Source organism: Haemaphysalis longicornis, unplaced genomic scaffold (genome assembly GCF_048455015.1).
Source record: "Haemaphysalis longicornis isolate Haplotype H1 unplaced genomic scaffold, Haemaphysalis longicornis Haplotype H1 scaffold_1, whole genome shotgun sequence".
Taxonomy (NCBI): Eukaryota; Metazoa; Arthropoda; class Arachnida; order Ixodida; family Ixodidae; genus Haemaphysalis; species Haemaphysalis longicornis.
In genome coordinates, this window is record NW_027526203.1 from 209,747,546 (window position 1) to 209,762,855 (window position 15,310).

Here is a 15,310-nt window from a genome sequence, read left to right on the forward strand (position 1 = left end):
TCAGATCCCAACAACCACGAAGCGATCACTTTTCAGATTAGTTAGGAAACAGGCCAGGCAACAGGACCACTAGGTTACTCCTTGGCGCCGAAAATGACAGTGCAACGAGGATGATAAAGGCCAGACATCAGTATGATCGAAACGCTCGAAAGTGGCCATTTTAAGTTGTTTTTTTTTCTTCATTTCTTTTTTTATGTCTCACTTGCCTCCAATGCCAATGACACATTTTTAGGAGGCGTTGACACAACTTTCGTAGGCAGCCGATTTGCCCACCGCGTCAAGCTGGCACATGCGCGGAGAAAACGCCACTCCCTGGGCAGGTAACACGAATGCACACTTGAGACGACGCAAACCTTCGCGGGACAACAAACATCGGTACCGTTCGCCGTCGTCACAAATCCACCCGCCAAACTGAGACAGATCTCTGAGCACTGCTTGAATGTATCACAAGTAGCGTTGCAATGCAGTCACAAAGGCGCCGATGCAATTAACTAATACTTACACGTTGAGGGCCAACTACAAATATGATGATGATGGTTGGGCTTTATTGGCGCAAGGCCGACTACGGGCAAAGAGCGCCAAAGAAGAAGTTCTTGAGTTTGCATCAGACCGTAAGTACTAAAACATGTAACTAAAAGTAAAGGTGATGAAAAACAAAAGACAATGGAGATGGCTGGTGTATAGGGCCAGGGTGATTACACGTGATATGACAAGAGCTGCAGGAAGTTTACCTCAGCTAAAAACAAAAAAACACGTTGACTAGAAAACATTGGTTCATCGGCTAAAAAGTATGATGGGTGTAAAGGAATGTGTCGTCTGTATAATTCAGGGAAATGTTTGTGTCGTGTTGTGTCAAGTGCCTTGCATGTGATTAGTATGTGGACTACGGATAGGCCCTTTCCACACCTGCTACACGTGGGTCCCGATGTTCCAGTGAGCAGGTGGGAGTGCGTAACATGTGTGTGGCCTATCCGCAGCCTAGCCAGGGCGACTTCAGTGTATCTGTTGTGTGAGTCAATTATGTAGCGTCCCAGTTGTGGTTTTATTACGTGTAGTTTGTTGTCTGTTTGTTGACTCCAGCGTAATTGCCATGTGTTACAAAGCTGTCGTCTGATGTGTGTCTTCAGGTCGGTGTAAGGTACTGTTGTTATGTCAACTGTGGTCATGAGAGCAGCAGCACCAGTCATTTGATCAGCAGTCTCATTGCCAGGGATCCCACAGTGACCTGGTACCCAGCATATAGTTATTTGAAGATTTGAGGCATATGCAGTCATTAGTACCTTGAAAAGAGCATTGATCCCATAGTTTTTAGATGTTTTTCCTGATGACAGAGCCTGTACAACGCTTAGAGAATCTGTGTAGACGATGTACTTTGGAATTTTATGTTCGAGGATGTGGTTTGAAACGAGTAAAATGCCATAGGCTTCTGCCGTGTAAATACTGCTATGAAAATTAATTGTTTTAGTAACGGTAAAATTTGGTCCGTGCGCTGCACAAGATACAGTAAAACCAATTTTCGACGCGTCGCTATAGAATTCTGCGCACCTGTACTTGTCCTGCAGGAACAGGAAGTGCTGCAGAATTGCACTCCTGGGTACCCTATTTTTTTCTACTAATGTGAATGATAGGTCGCATGATATAGGATGTAGATGCCATGGTGGAATTAAATTATGGATGGGTGTCTTGTGCGTGTCTGAAAGAGGGACCGTGAGTGCAGAAGCCTCCTCCCTAACTCTGAGAGAGAAAGGTAAGGAAATGGATGGCCTGTTTAAAAAGAGTTGCAAGTTTGATGTATTGTTCATGATGGGATTAAAAGGATGGTTGGTAAGGGACACAATCTTAGATGCATATAGCAGGTCAACATACTCCCGCTGATGCACTAGACACCACTTGTCGCACTCGACATAAAGGCTTTCGACAGGGATAGTGCGGAAAGCGCCGCATGAGAGGCGAAGGCCAAGATGCAGCACTGGGTCGAGCATTCTCAGTGCGGTCTTTGTCGCCGACCCATACACGACACTGCCGTAGTCGAGCCGAGACCCCACCAACGCTGTCTACAGGCGCAGCAGGAGTTGTTTGTCGGCCCCATAAGATTGATGTGAGAGAACCTTAAGAATACTCATTGTTTTTAGGCATTTGCATTTGAGCTGTTTTATATGAGGAATGAACGTAAGTTTTTCATCGAATAAAATGCCTAAAAATTTGTGCTCCTTGTTCACAGGAATTGGCACATTCGCAAGAGTGATGTCTGGGTCCGGGTGGACCCCACGCTTCCTGGAGAATACAACACAAGAGCTCTTTCCGGGATTAATTTTAAAACCATTCTTGTCTGCCCAGCTGGCAAGTTTCTTTACACCAAGCTGGACTTGACGTTCACAGATTGACATATTGCATGATTTATAGGATATCTGGACTTCATCTACATACATGGAATAAGAGATTGTAGGTGGCAGTGCCTTACCTAGAGAGTTCATTTTTACTATGAAGAGAGTGCAGCTCAACACGCCACCTTGTGGCAGGCCATTTTCTTGCACGTGAACCTTTGAGAGTGCACCACCGACTCTTACTCGGAACGTTCTGTCTGACAAGTAACTGACAAGAGCGTTCAACATGTTACCTGAAACACCGAAAGACTTCAGGTCACTGAGGATCCCGTGGCGCCAAGCGGTGTCGTAGGCCTTCTCGAGGTCGAAAAACATAGTTACACAATACTGTTTATCCACGAAGGCATCCTTAATATAAGATTCAAGAGCTACGAGTTGATCATTCGTGGATCGCCCCGCCCTGAAGCCTGCCTGGCAGCTCTCGAGAAGACCGTTGTACTCAAAGAAGTACACGAGCCTCCGATTTATCATCTTCTCGAAGAGCTTGCACAGGCAGCTCGTCAGGGCAATAGGACGGTAACTTGAGGGGGACAACGGGTCCTTTCCCTCCTTCAGGAAAGCTACAACTATAGCCTCCTTCCAAGAGTTTGGAATGTGCCCCGAAAGCCAAATCTTGTTATATAGGTGTGAGAGTGTTAGAAGAGTGTCTGCGTGCAGCTGTTGTATCATTGTGTATGTGATGTTGTCTGGGCCTGGAGCTGAGGGTTTACACGTGCTCAAAGCAGCCCTCAGCTCATGCAGTGAAAACTCTGAGTTATAAGAAGATGTTGACCTATTGTTCTCTAGTATAGGCTTCTTTTCGGCCATTTGTGTTTCATGAAAGTGTTTGTGTAGTGTGCTGAACTAGAAACGTGTTGGAAGTGTTGTGCGAGTGTGTCAGCCTGGTCTTCGAGTGTGTCCCCTGTTGTGCTGACCAGAGGCAGGCTGTGTGTTTGTTGTCCTTTGAGTTTACGTATTCTCGTCCATACTTTCCGTGTGTCTGTGTAGGAGTTTATTGATGTTATGAATGTACGCCAACTCTCTCGTTTTGCCTCACGACACACACGTTTTCCTAACGCCTTGGCCCGTTTGAACAAGAGGAGGTTTCCCGACGTGGGGTACCGACGAAGGATACCCCACGCCTTGTTCTGGGCCTCTCGCGCCCGCCTACAGTCCTCATTCCACCACGGCCTCCGCTGGTTGCGCGGGGCACCAGAGGCGTGGGGAATGGACCTTTCGGCGGCGTCGAGGATGTGCGCGGTGAGCAGTTGGGTAGCTTCTTCAACCTGTAGGTGTCCTATGGATGTGTGGTGTAGTTTAGATGTCGCTGTAAATGTATTTCAGTTAGCTCTTGCTTCATTGAACCTGTTTTGGGAAGATGGACTGCGTGGGCCTTTACCTATATACGTTAGTGAGGTGGGGAAGTGGTCACTACCGTATGGGTCAGTGCCCACACCCCACTCGAGAAGAGAAAAGAGAACTGCGGAGCCAATCGCCAGGTCAAGATATGAGTATGTGTTGTGTCCTATGCTATGGTATGTAGGCTGTTTATTGTTGAAAAGGCATGTTCCTGAAGATGTAAGGAATTTCTCTATCAGGCGACCTCGGGCATCCGTGCCAGTAGAGCCCCAAAGAGAGTTGTGAGCATTAAGGTCGCCTGTAAGGATGTACGGTTAGGGCAGCTGGTCAACCAGTGCCTCGAAGTCAGAGCTCGAAAGTGAAACATCAGGAGGAATGTATATGGAGAATACCGTTATCAACCTATTAAATATTATTGTTCGAATTGCTACAGCCACAAGGACAGTGTTCAGAGTGACAGGGTGGCAGGCTAAGCATTTCCGGGCAATTACGGCCACACCACCAGAAGAGTGCGTGCAGCCATCCCTGTCCTTTCTGTATACCAGGTAACTATTTAAGCAATTTGTGTGCTTGGAATTCAGATGTGTTTCCTGGACACACAATAAACTGGGCTGATTGGCATGCAGAATCTCATGCACGTCGTCAAGATTATTCAGAAGGCTTCTGCAGTTCCATTGAACTGTTTTCTCTTCCCATTATTTAGTGTGAGAGCTACTGGAGTGTGTATGTTTATGTATCGTCTTTCGGGGCTCTGACTCTGGGATTGGGCTTTCTGGGCCTTTCTGTAGGCTTGGACGTCGGAGGCCGATCCTTGCGCTGCGCTGCAGGCAAGAATGGCACGACGTCCATCTCGTCGTCCGATGTCTTGGGTGTACCCGTCGAACCGAGCCCCCCGGACTTGGCCCCCCTTCGAGGGCCCTTCGTTTGACCCGCCACCGCCGCAGGTATCGGAGGCACCAGAAGTGGCACGGGCGGTGCGGTGGCGGTGGGAGCCGGTGCGGAGCCCGTGGTGTCCATGGCACCCTCCAACGCACTGGAGGATGGGGAGGCAGGGACGGGAACGGCACCGGTCCCGACGGAAGAGGTTGCCACCACAACCGCTTCTGGCTCAGCGAGCGGTGCGGAGGCAGGTTCGGCTGCCAGAGGCAAGCCAGGGGAGGGGGGGGCGGGGGCGGGACCAAGTCCGACTCGCGGTACTGGGTCCCCGCCGAAACCAGACGCCGCTCCGCCCCCCGGTGAGCTGCGTCGGCGTACCTCCCCAGGGGGAAAGAGGCGAACCTTTTTCGCGCCTCTGGGAAGGTGATGTCTTCCGTGACCTTGATGTTTATTATTTTCTCTCAAGCTTGAACCGCTCGCAGGTTCACGAATATGCAGCGTGAGGTCCTTGGCAATTGGCACAGAGCAATTGGTTGGATGAACAGTCATCAGTGAGATGGTGTTGGGCACATTTAGCGCAGGTTGGCTGGACCCGGCACGAGTTGTTACCATGCCCGAACCGCTGGCACTTGTAGCAGCGACGCGGATTCTGGATGTACGCTCGGACGGAGCACGAGATGAAGCCTGCCTTAATAGATTCAGGAAGCGTGGAGCGGTTGAAAGTCAAGATTATATGCTTTGTGGGGATTTCCTGCTTGTCTCGTCTGATGGTGATACGCCTCACTGCAGTTACACCCTGATCTTTCAGGCCTTCTAACACATCAGCTTCGGTCTCATTCAACAAATCGGTCTCGGAAATCACACCCTGAGAGCTGTTGAGGCTACGATGGGGAGAGACTCTGATGGCCAGATCTGCCATGCAGGTTTGCGGCAGGAGGTTAGTGGCTTGTTGTTGCGTCTTGACATTGACTAGGACTTCACCGGTACGGAGTTTCTTAGCATCGAACGATTTTCCGAGGATGCCTTCCAGGAACTTAGTGATCAAGAATACGGACATGGAAGAAACAGGGTTTGTTTTGTCAACTGCCTCGATAACCAAGAATCCAGGATAGTTTTCAGGTTTCGGAATGTGGATTGTTGGAAGGGATGGAAAGGAAACTTCTGTGCGGCCCCTTTTCGGGGGCCGATCACGACTGGGGGGGGGGGGTTGAATTATCCATATGGCATAGGAAAAAGCAGGGAGACGGGGGTACTTTCTTCTTTGACCTTATTCTGGTAGTCAAAGAGGTCCCGGAGCTCCCTGCCTGGTAGACAGGCAGGGAGCCCATCGGCCGGAGCTTGACCAAGGCTCCGACGGCCACCGTTAGAGGTTTCTACCCTTCACCTTAAAAAAATTCACAGCATATCCACGGGGTGAATGATGATGAGTGGGCGAAGCTCCTGAGGGGAAATCATTGGTAAAACCGTGACTCTTCAGTGAAAGTTCGCCCACTACATCATCAAGAAAGACGTGAGAAACACCGCGTCGGCACCTTGGGGCTGAGCTCACCTGATGCGTTTTGCAGACGCCTCACGAGCTCTCACTGCATCGGGGTCTGCCTGCTGATACGCGCGCTTTCTCGCCGCTTCCCGTTCTCTGACGTTTTGGAGATCCTCTTTGCGCCGCAGCCGTGCCGCTTCGCGTACGGCAGGGTCCTCGCGCCGTCGCCGTGACGCTTGGGCCTCTCGTTTTCGAACGCTGGGATCTTGGCGGCGTCGTTGCGCAGCCAGACGACACGCTTCGGCCTCCCGCTCTCGTACGGCAGAATCTTGGCGGCGGCGTCGCGCAGCTTCACGGAGCGCTTCTGCCTCGCGGGCTCGCACATCGGGATTCTGTCTGCGAGCACGCGCTGCCGCCGCCTTGCGCGCTCGCCGCTCTGCAGCCGTAAGGCCGACCTCCATGCAGCGAAGTTTCTCGGCGAACTTGGCGCGGCGGACGCCGTGGTTTGACGCGCCGCTCAGTTTTGCGAACGCCGCCGATGGAAGACAGGACAGGAAGTACAACGAAGTACGAGGCTGTGATTGGCTGCGGCCTCAAAATGCAGTTTGCCGCTTCCGGTCGCGTTCGCCGCCGCGCGTTCGACATCTAGCTCGCGTAGATCGCCGACGAACAGCCGTATTTTCGACGCCGGCGGCGGAGCGGCCGCCGCCGGGCGAAGTTTGCCGCCTTTTCGCCTACATTTCGCTACAAAATCCAACAGCGAACGGATTTTATTACAACGCTCCCCGCCATCTAGTAAACAATCCAAGAACTAAACTAGAGGTAGCCACGCCATCTAGTAAACAATCCAAGCGCATCTTTTACAAGTACAAGTACCGCCATCTAGTAAACAATCCAAGAACTAAACCAGAGGTAGCCACGCCATCTAGTAAACAATCCAAGAACTAAACTAGAGGTGGCTACATACATACGTCGAGGATGGACAGACCCACGCCTTAAGGAGCTTCGCCCCTAAAACATGTCCCCACGGTAGGTCACAGCTTATGTTGGGGGGCTCGGGGTCCGCGGTATCGCCAGTACCGTCACCAAGATTACTCAAGGTGCCCCGTGCGGGGGCCAACTACAAATAATTGTTCTTTTCCTCCCTGTAGCACCTGTAGCAGCACAAACACGAGGTCTCCCAAATTTCCACACAGACCGCGGCGCTGGCTGAACAGTGAACGACAGAACAGGGAGAGTGAACTGGCTGGACCGCTGGACGTGTATTCCTCTTCACCCGTTCAGTGGTGTGCGAACTAGAAATAAAAATTGTTGGCACGCGGCGTGCGAACTAAAAATAAAAATTGTTCCCACGGGGCGTGCGAATAGGGACACCCGCTACTCTCGGCGCATCGCCTGCTTCGGCGGCGGGTCGCCGCTGCAGCCGACCGCGGCCGGCCGCCGCGGAGTCTATAGAGCGCGGCAGTTTTGTAGTAGTGCTATTGCTAAACGTAGACATCCATCATCTTTCTAGTCGACTAACTTAAACGCCTTCGTCCTTCTAGTCGACGTTACCGCATCACATTTGTGCACTGTTTAAGTGGAAATGCGTTGGGTCGCCTGTATGCACCGACCCGCACGCGCAGCTCATTGGCTAGCTAAGAATCGATGGTCGACCTATATTTTAATTGGCTACGTTGTGTTTAACTTCATGTACGGTAGTTTCCAAGCCAATTACCCTTTTCAGCGTAGTTTTTATAACTACTGCGCCGTCTTACCTCGACCAAAAACGATCCAACGAGTTTGTGAAAACAGTGCCTTTATAAGTGCTTTTGTGGACACGCGGCAATACGACCGTTTTTCTGAATCTCGTCGGTGCGAGGTCCCGTTAACCAGCTTCCGATGTATAGTTCCTCTGCTAAACATTTATATCCACCGGGCTGGTCCCACCTCATCCGCCTTTGTGCTTTCTGTGGTGCATACGAGCATTAGATCACCAAGGATGAAAGTTCGCTTCACATTTCTGACGCTCAGTTCATCTGTGACAAACGCACTCAAATTTTGTGAGTTCACATTAAAGCTTGAAGCCGCAATTTAAAGGTGCTCCTGGTACGCCTGAATTCATAACAATCTTTGACCGCCATTTTGATGTCTTGAACTCAAGAAATCCGTTCAGCTGGTCATACAAGACACCTCTCCGAAAGGCGAATCAGGCTTCAATCAAGACTTTTGTTGAAAAGGCTGAATTTTACATAACATGACGCAAGCATGCACAAAAAAATCAGTGTTTGAGGGCCTCAAGAATACTGTATTTGCAAGTCTCCTTATATGTATGCACGGTGTCAGCACCTTTTGAAGGGTTTCTGGCGACGGGGAGCTGCCGAATTCGCTCACGCTCAAGATGTCTCAGTACCACATCGAAACATTTTTTGGTTGCGTAAAAAGGAAAGGTGTGCTAAAACAACAGATTACTGCCTCCCAAAGGAACTGCACAAGGCAGCGGTTTACAGAATTACATATGAGCCGTACGCGATTACATATGAGCGAATACACATTCAGCCGTTCACGGTGTAAGGCATATTCGCTTGAAACGTTCCAGAAGAAAGGCGCACGGAGGAAGCAACAAGCGGTACACAAATTATTATTCACCCCAAGGTTTACAAAATTTCAAAAGAAAGAAGTCACACAAGATAAAAGAGTAACCAATTAAAAAAACTGCCTAATTATCACAACGTAGGCTATGAGGCAACTTAAACAAAACGCACGCACTTAAAAACCGCAAAAAAATACTAAGACATACTAGCTAGCCAGCTTCCTTCAATGCTGGTTCTGATCTGTCGTTTGCAGATTTTACGAAATAATAGTCTGTCTGCTGTGTTCATACACCTTTGTGCGTGCAAGTTTTTTTGGTTGATTTCAGTCGGAATGTGGTGAACCTGATTCTTGAATACACGTTGGCAATCTTCTGCGGCAAAACTTCGGCAATGTTTTTGTCGAATGCATCGCAGTTCAACAGATGAGACTCCAACTCAGCAAGTAATATTTGTTCAAACAATACTGTCAACACCTCCACTATAGGCGCTCACTATTTGCATATAACGGCTGCATTAAACGTGTAGAACATTAACCCTTGCATTAAACCTGTAGAACACGAAACCCCTTTTCCACGACGTCGTGCAATTTTAAGAAGTATTTCGATGGTGCCACGAAACCACCGTTTGTTTTCGCAGCAACGACTTCTGGCAGCTCAGTGGACATCAGTGTAGCGCAGGATTCATTGCGGGATGTGCCTCCATATACTTTCCGTGCCCCAAATACTGCTATATCTGGCACTACTGCACTGAGAACAAGCGAAAGGCTTTTGTAAAAGTCGACCCGCTGCGTGTTATAGTGATCATCATTAAGTACCTGCAACAGCGATGATCTTAACGAGGCGAAAGCTGTTGGAGACTCAACGAGGCTTGCATCAGCTGAGGCACAGAGATCAGTCACAATATCGCGAGAGGAGTTTCCAGTATCTGATGATGCAACTTCTGTTCTAATAAAAAGACGCTTGTAGGCAGCTGTAAATTGACACGCAACAGGGCTGTTGTTTTACCCGCCCTTTACGCAACCAAAAAATGTTTCGATGTGGTACTGAGACATCTTGAGCGTGAGCGAACTCGGCAGCTCCCCGTCGCCACAATCCCATCAAAAGGTGCTGACACCGTGCATACATATAAGGAGACCTGCAAATACACAATTCTTGAGGCCCTCAAACACTAATTTTATTGTCACGTTGCTTACGTTGTGCTTACGCAAAAAAACGTGGCGAATTTCCCGGGAATTTGTGCAGTTGAGAATAGGGCCCCCGATTTCGGACGTCCGACTGGGCGTACGGAAGTGTTAAATCCGTACGTCCCACGGACAAACATGGTATGTCCATCGCCACTAAAACGGACATCATACGGACTTCCGCTAGAGCCGGAATGGATGTACGGTGGCCGGCCGACGGACGTCCGGTGGTAGCTTGGGTAGCCATCCATGCACATAATTACACCAGAGCGCGGCTAGCTGTTGCGGCGAATCTCCAAGAACAACGGGAACTGGCGGCCCACATCATCAGAGCCCTCGGCTGCCTAGAAGGAGGCGGCGGATTCCACTAATAAAGTTGCGATCTATCTACTTTCGCCGCTTGTGCCCATTGGACCACACATATCCGTATGACGTCTGTTTTACACCCGAACGTCCAAGTCCCTCGCTTGACGTCTGGTGTACGTACTTAGGATGTATTTTTCTGGAAAATGTGAACGTCCGTTCAATTTGGTCTGACGGACGTCAGAGCTATTTTTGTGCATAAACGTTTACTATGGTCCCATCAATAACGTCGGCTGGACGCCCATCGTACGTCTGTATGGGCGTATGGTTGAAGCAATATTCCTCGATCATGTTTGTAACTTCTCGTAATTAGCCTCGCGTTAATTATGTTCGGGAGGCAAACAATTTGTAAGCTCAGAAAACAATTGTAGTAGCTGTTACCCTCGCGCCTTTCAGGCTCAGTGGCTAAGTGGCTAAGGGGTAGTGCTGCTGAGCCCAAGTACACGGATTCAATTTCGGCCGTGGCGGCCGCTTTTCTGATGGAGGCGAAAAGAGAAAACTCCCGTGTGTAAGACATTTAGGCGCACATTAAAGGTAACCAGGTGGTCAAAATTAATCCGGAACCCTCCACTACCACGCGCACACCTCATAATTGATAGACGCCGTCAAAGCGCGTAGGTGAAAAGCATGCATCGTATCGAACCCCACTGACTCTGCCAAGCTGGCAGTTGGGCCACTTGGTGATTAAAAATATGGAAATATGAGGGGTGGGGGGAGGCATTTAGCCTGGCCAATCAGGCTTTCGGTGCGCAAAGCTACGTCCCTCCGCAACTGCAAGTCACCGTGTGAATGTATTGTGTATAAAGGCCCATTCACACTTGCCACAGGAGCAACAGAAGCGGTGCTGATTTCTTTTCTTGTTGCTGCGACGAAAACTACTTAAATCTACATTAGCTGTGGATTCTAACCAACCGAAATAGTTCGAAAGCAGTCTAAAATTCTTTTTGCGTGTCTAATAATGTAGCCATATATAGGACTATATAAACCATGAAGTTTGAATTTACACGTATTTGACTTCTGTCGGGTGGCTCCAAAAAGAAACCTGTAGTTGTTGCTTTTGGTTTTGCGGGTGCTGACCGAGGAGTTGGGGAAAAGTTTGAGCCAAGATGTTCCTGGCATGAAGCGTGATGGGTACATGAAAGGTTGTACTTACATTGGAGATATATAAGCGTTAAATAAAGAATTTTCAAGCTTTGCGACATTGTCTCATCTGTTTTTTTGCATGCCATACTTTGCAACATGTAATCTATTTCATTCAGTATATTTGTTTTCAGCAGCCTGCTTAACTGTTCAATACTTCACTTTTTCAAGCTAACTCTTTGTTCTTTAGCGTGCATTGCTGGAAGTTTTGTCTCTCGCAATTTAATGGAAATATCCCAAACATACTCGGTATAGATTCAGAAATCTTAATAGTGTTGGTTTCAGTTTTCTAGTAAACTTGAGAACCTGTACTTGCTGTAAATTTCAGTGCTTTATTGATAACATGCCTTGAAGTACTACTCCAGCTTTAAGAATACTCAATACAAAAGCCCCTTCTGTAGCTTGTTTTGGCAAAACCCTACTTATAAATGCTTTTACCACATACTGTGTGGACCGACAGCTCCACACCCTATTCATATTTTTCTCGGCAAGAGTGGGTGCAGTGATGCTTGCAGTAGCATAATACAGTGGAAAGTTGCGAGCTTATCGTAACCGCTTTTCAATACGGAACCATGTGTACACTGTGGGCTGTCATGTTGAAGCATCCTGTTCACTGAGGGGGTAACTGCCTACTACGACTTATTCATATTTATGTTCACACAACAGCCCGCAGTGTATGCATAGTCCTTATTGAAAAGTAATGATGATAAGCTTGCAACGTTCCACTGTATTATGCTTCTGTAACATCACTGTTCGCACTCTTGGCAAGAAAAATATGAATAGGGTGTGGAGTTGTCCATCCACTGCTGCATTTATAATTAGGGTTGTGGCAAAACAAGCTACAGAAGAGGCTTTTGTATCAAGTATTCTTAAAGCTGGAGTGCTTCAAAGCATGTTATCAACAAAGCACTGAGGTTTACAGCCAGTACAGGTTCTCCCTTATTCAAAAAATTTAGGACTAGAAGCGGACGTCCGGCGGACATCCAAACTCCGCATTTTGTTATCCCCTGGACGTTCCGTGTAAATCTCGGTTTGGAAATGTCCGATTTTGAACATCCACCGGATGTCGGGAAATCTGGCTGGGACGTCTGTCGGACGTCCGTAGGATAAGCAATTCCTTTGCATCGAACCATCCCACGGACGTCTGTAAAACGTCCGCTGGCTTTTTGCGGATGTCTAACGGACGTCCAAAAGTCCGACACTGGATGTCCAGCGGATGCTTTATGGACGTCTGTGGTCCAATGGGTGTATTCTTCGAGTTCTTACAGGAGCGCAAGTACGCCCCAATAAACTTTTGATCCTTGAAGAAACCTGCGTCTACGTGACAATACCCCACAGCACATAGAGGGGATGTGTGATTAGGGCTCATTGCAATGAGCTTTAATTATGACTGAGTGATCGCCACCTCTTCTCCCTTTACCACACTACGGCCATGTGGCCTCCCCATCTCAGCAAGTTATTCAATTCAATTTATAAATATACTTCACTTTTCAACACGCGAGGAAAGGCCAACCTACAAACCCCAGGCGTACACGATCTCCTAAAGTCGGCTTCACTTGTGAACAAAAGTGCATTGCTCAAAAGACATGTTTGTAAGGGCAATCTACGCCTTGTATCAAAATATGAAGCGCCAGAGGTATAGTGTACTAGAAGTACACTATAACCGGAGGCGAACTGGTGGCCTCACTGAGAAAGGGGCAGCTTTTCTCGTTTTTCGAACTAAAAAAAACGTGTTTTAATGCACTAAAGCATCGAAGCTGGCGATTTTCAGCAAAGGGCTGTCCCTTACAAGCGGAGTGTAGCAGACGACAGCGGCCCGAGTCCCTAAGCCGACGTCAGAGCAAGGGGGCGCAACTCGAATATCTCACTAGTGTTGTCAAGTGTTTCCTTTTGGTGTGCCATATGCTTGTCTCTTTCGTGCCGCGTTATTGTCGTTATGTTTGTCCTGCATTTCTCTTTCTCTTTGTCCGGGCTAGTGTGTGCGCGGCACACCCACCCGATTCAAAGGGTACAGCCCAAATATCATCATCATCATCATCATCATCACCGCTAATAGAGAAAAATCAACATACGTTTTTACTGAAAGTGACTGGATTTTGGTTAAGCAAGTGTCTGCTACCACCCGGTGGATATAACGCATGGAGGAAAGAAAAGGTTTCTTTCCTTCATGATATAATGCTTTTCGGCCAATAGCGTTATTCTCACTGTAGTAACACAGACGCGCGCAGCGCAGCAGCATGGACGATGGTCGGGCAGTCAACGACGGCGTTTATTGCCAGAACGGTGATTATATACGTTGCCATGGAGGAAAGAATACTCAGGAGAGGCCCCTAGCATCCCAATGCATTGCAAAAAGTGTGGAGGAAGTTACGTTATTTTTCTTGAGCCCATGGACAATGTTGCTTACTTGTTTACAACTGCGGCGGTCAAGTTTGGGCAAATAAAACGGACAAATTTTTAAGGCGCTTGGTATGTTGCTGCCTCGCTACGCTTGCAAACCAGCGCAGTCGCTACGACAAACGTTTTTAGATTAGGCCAGTTTGAAAACTCCGCCGTCGGAGGCAGCCTTAACTCGTACCCCGGCCGCAGCAGCGCTTACGTCGCGTCGAGATCGGCGGAGCGAGCCGCTGCCGCCGCCGGCGACCTGCCGGGAAAATCCCCTTCGCTCAGCGTTTGCGAGAGCCACAGTTCGTTCTTTGCTCACTGTGTTTCTTCGTTATGAAGTGAAGTGAAATTTATCGATGCTGAGACGTAGTGCGCAAAGACCCCAGTGCTGTACGACCCCAAACAATGCTCCCGTCGTCTGCGTTCGCCATCCCGCGAGCCTGTTGCTATGACGACGACAAACGCTACTTTGCCAGGTTTAAGAGCTGAAAAATCGTCCTTCTATCTCAAAAACGAAGGCCGTTTTTCGATTGAAACTTTGGGTGAGGGCTAGAATGGGCAAATTGAAGGCGAAATCAACAGCTTAGAACATGATATCGCACCGAGGAATTAGCGACGAAGCTGTTTCCGCTTCGAAGCGGGAGGGTAGGGCGACGCCATATTAGTCAAATCAAACCGGAGACAGCAAAGGATGATGGGATAGAGTGCTGGGCTCCGTGGGCTCAAGTCATGGCGGGACTCGGGTTCACAAATGTGACTTCAGGGCCTCTCGTAACCTTTTCTTTCCTCTATGTACGTTGCCATCAAGAGGGGGTAAAGGGAGGTGGGGAGAGGGAGAATCAAGGCGCACAGGGCCGAAAAGAAAAGGTGCGCGCGCAGCTGGTTTTGCTGGCAGGTCCAAAACGAACGAATACAACATTTCTTTCCTCTTAAAAGTAGACCCGTTGTACCGGTTTCCTAACTCTTGTCGATCGCCTCAGAGTGGGCTGATGTGGGACCGCCTCAGGAGGGTGCTCGGCCGTGACGACTGGAGGTTCCGTAGCAGCTGGTGTGGGAAACCCACTCAGACCATCCGGTGCCGGTAGCTCTGGGCTTCGCTCTTGCTCCTTCCGCCTGGGCGTGCGTTGCAACACAGGAGACGGGACCGGAGTAGTCACGCTGTCAGGTTCACCTTCAGCCTCCGCGCCTTCCGTCGCCCCCGTAGATGTAGACTCCGGCGTCGATTCGCGACGGCGGCGGACTTGGTCGATATGACGCTGCACTCCCCCCGTTGGCGTGTCCACTGCTATCATTCTTGCCCCCGAAGCAGATTTTACACGTCCAGGCGTCCATCTTTTGCTGACACCGTAGTTCCGCACGTAGACGCTGCTGCCTGGTGAGATGGTCCAGTCGTCAGCGCCCGGCGACAAGTTCTCATCCCTGGGCGGCAGGCATGTGTCAAGACGGGAACGGAGCTGGTAGCCGAGAAGCATTTCCGAGGGTGACTTTCCTTCCCTTTTCGGGCTCCTCCTGTAATAGAATAACAGGCGCATGAGGTTATCTTCCAGTGGGCCATCTTTCATTTTCCGCAAGCCGTCTTTAATGGTTCGCA

At 49.2% G+C, this 15,310-nt stretch overlaps 1 protein-coding gene across 1 annotated transcript in view; it reads right to left on the reverse strand.

Annotated features, from left to right (window-relative positions):
• LOC144157052 (uncharacterized) overlaps positions 1–15,310 on the reverse strand; it is a 32,415-nt gene that overhangs the window by 14,423 nt on the left and 2,682 nt on the right. The window lies entirely within an intron of this gene.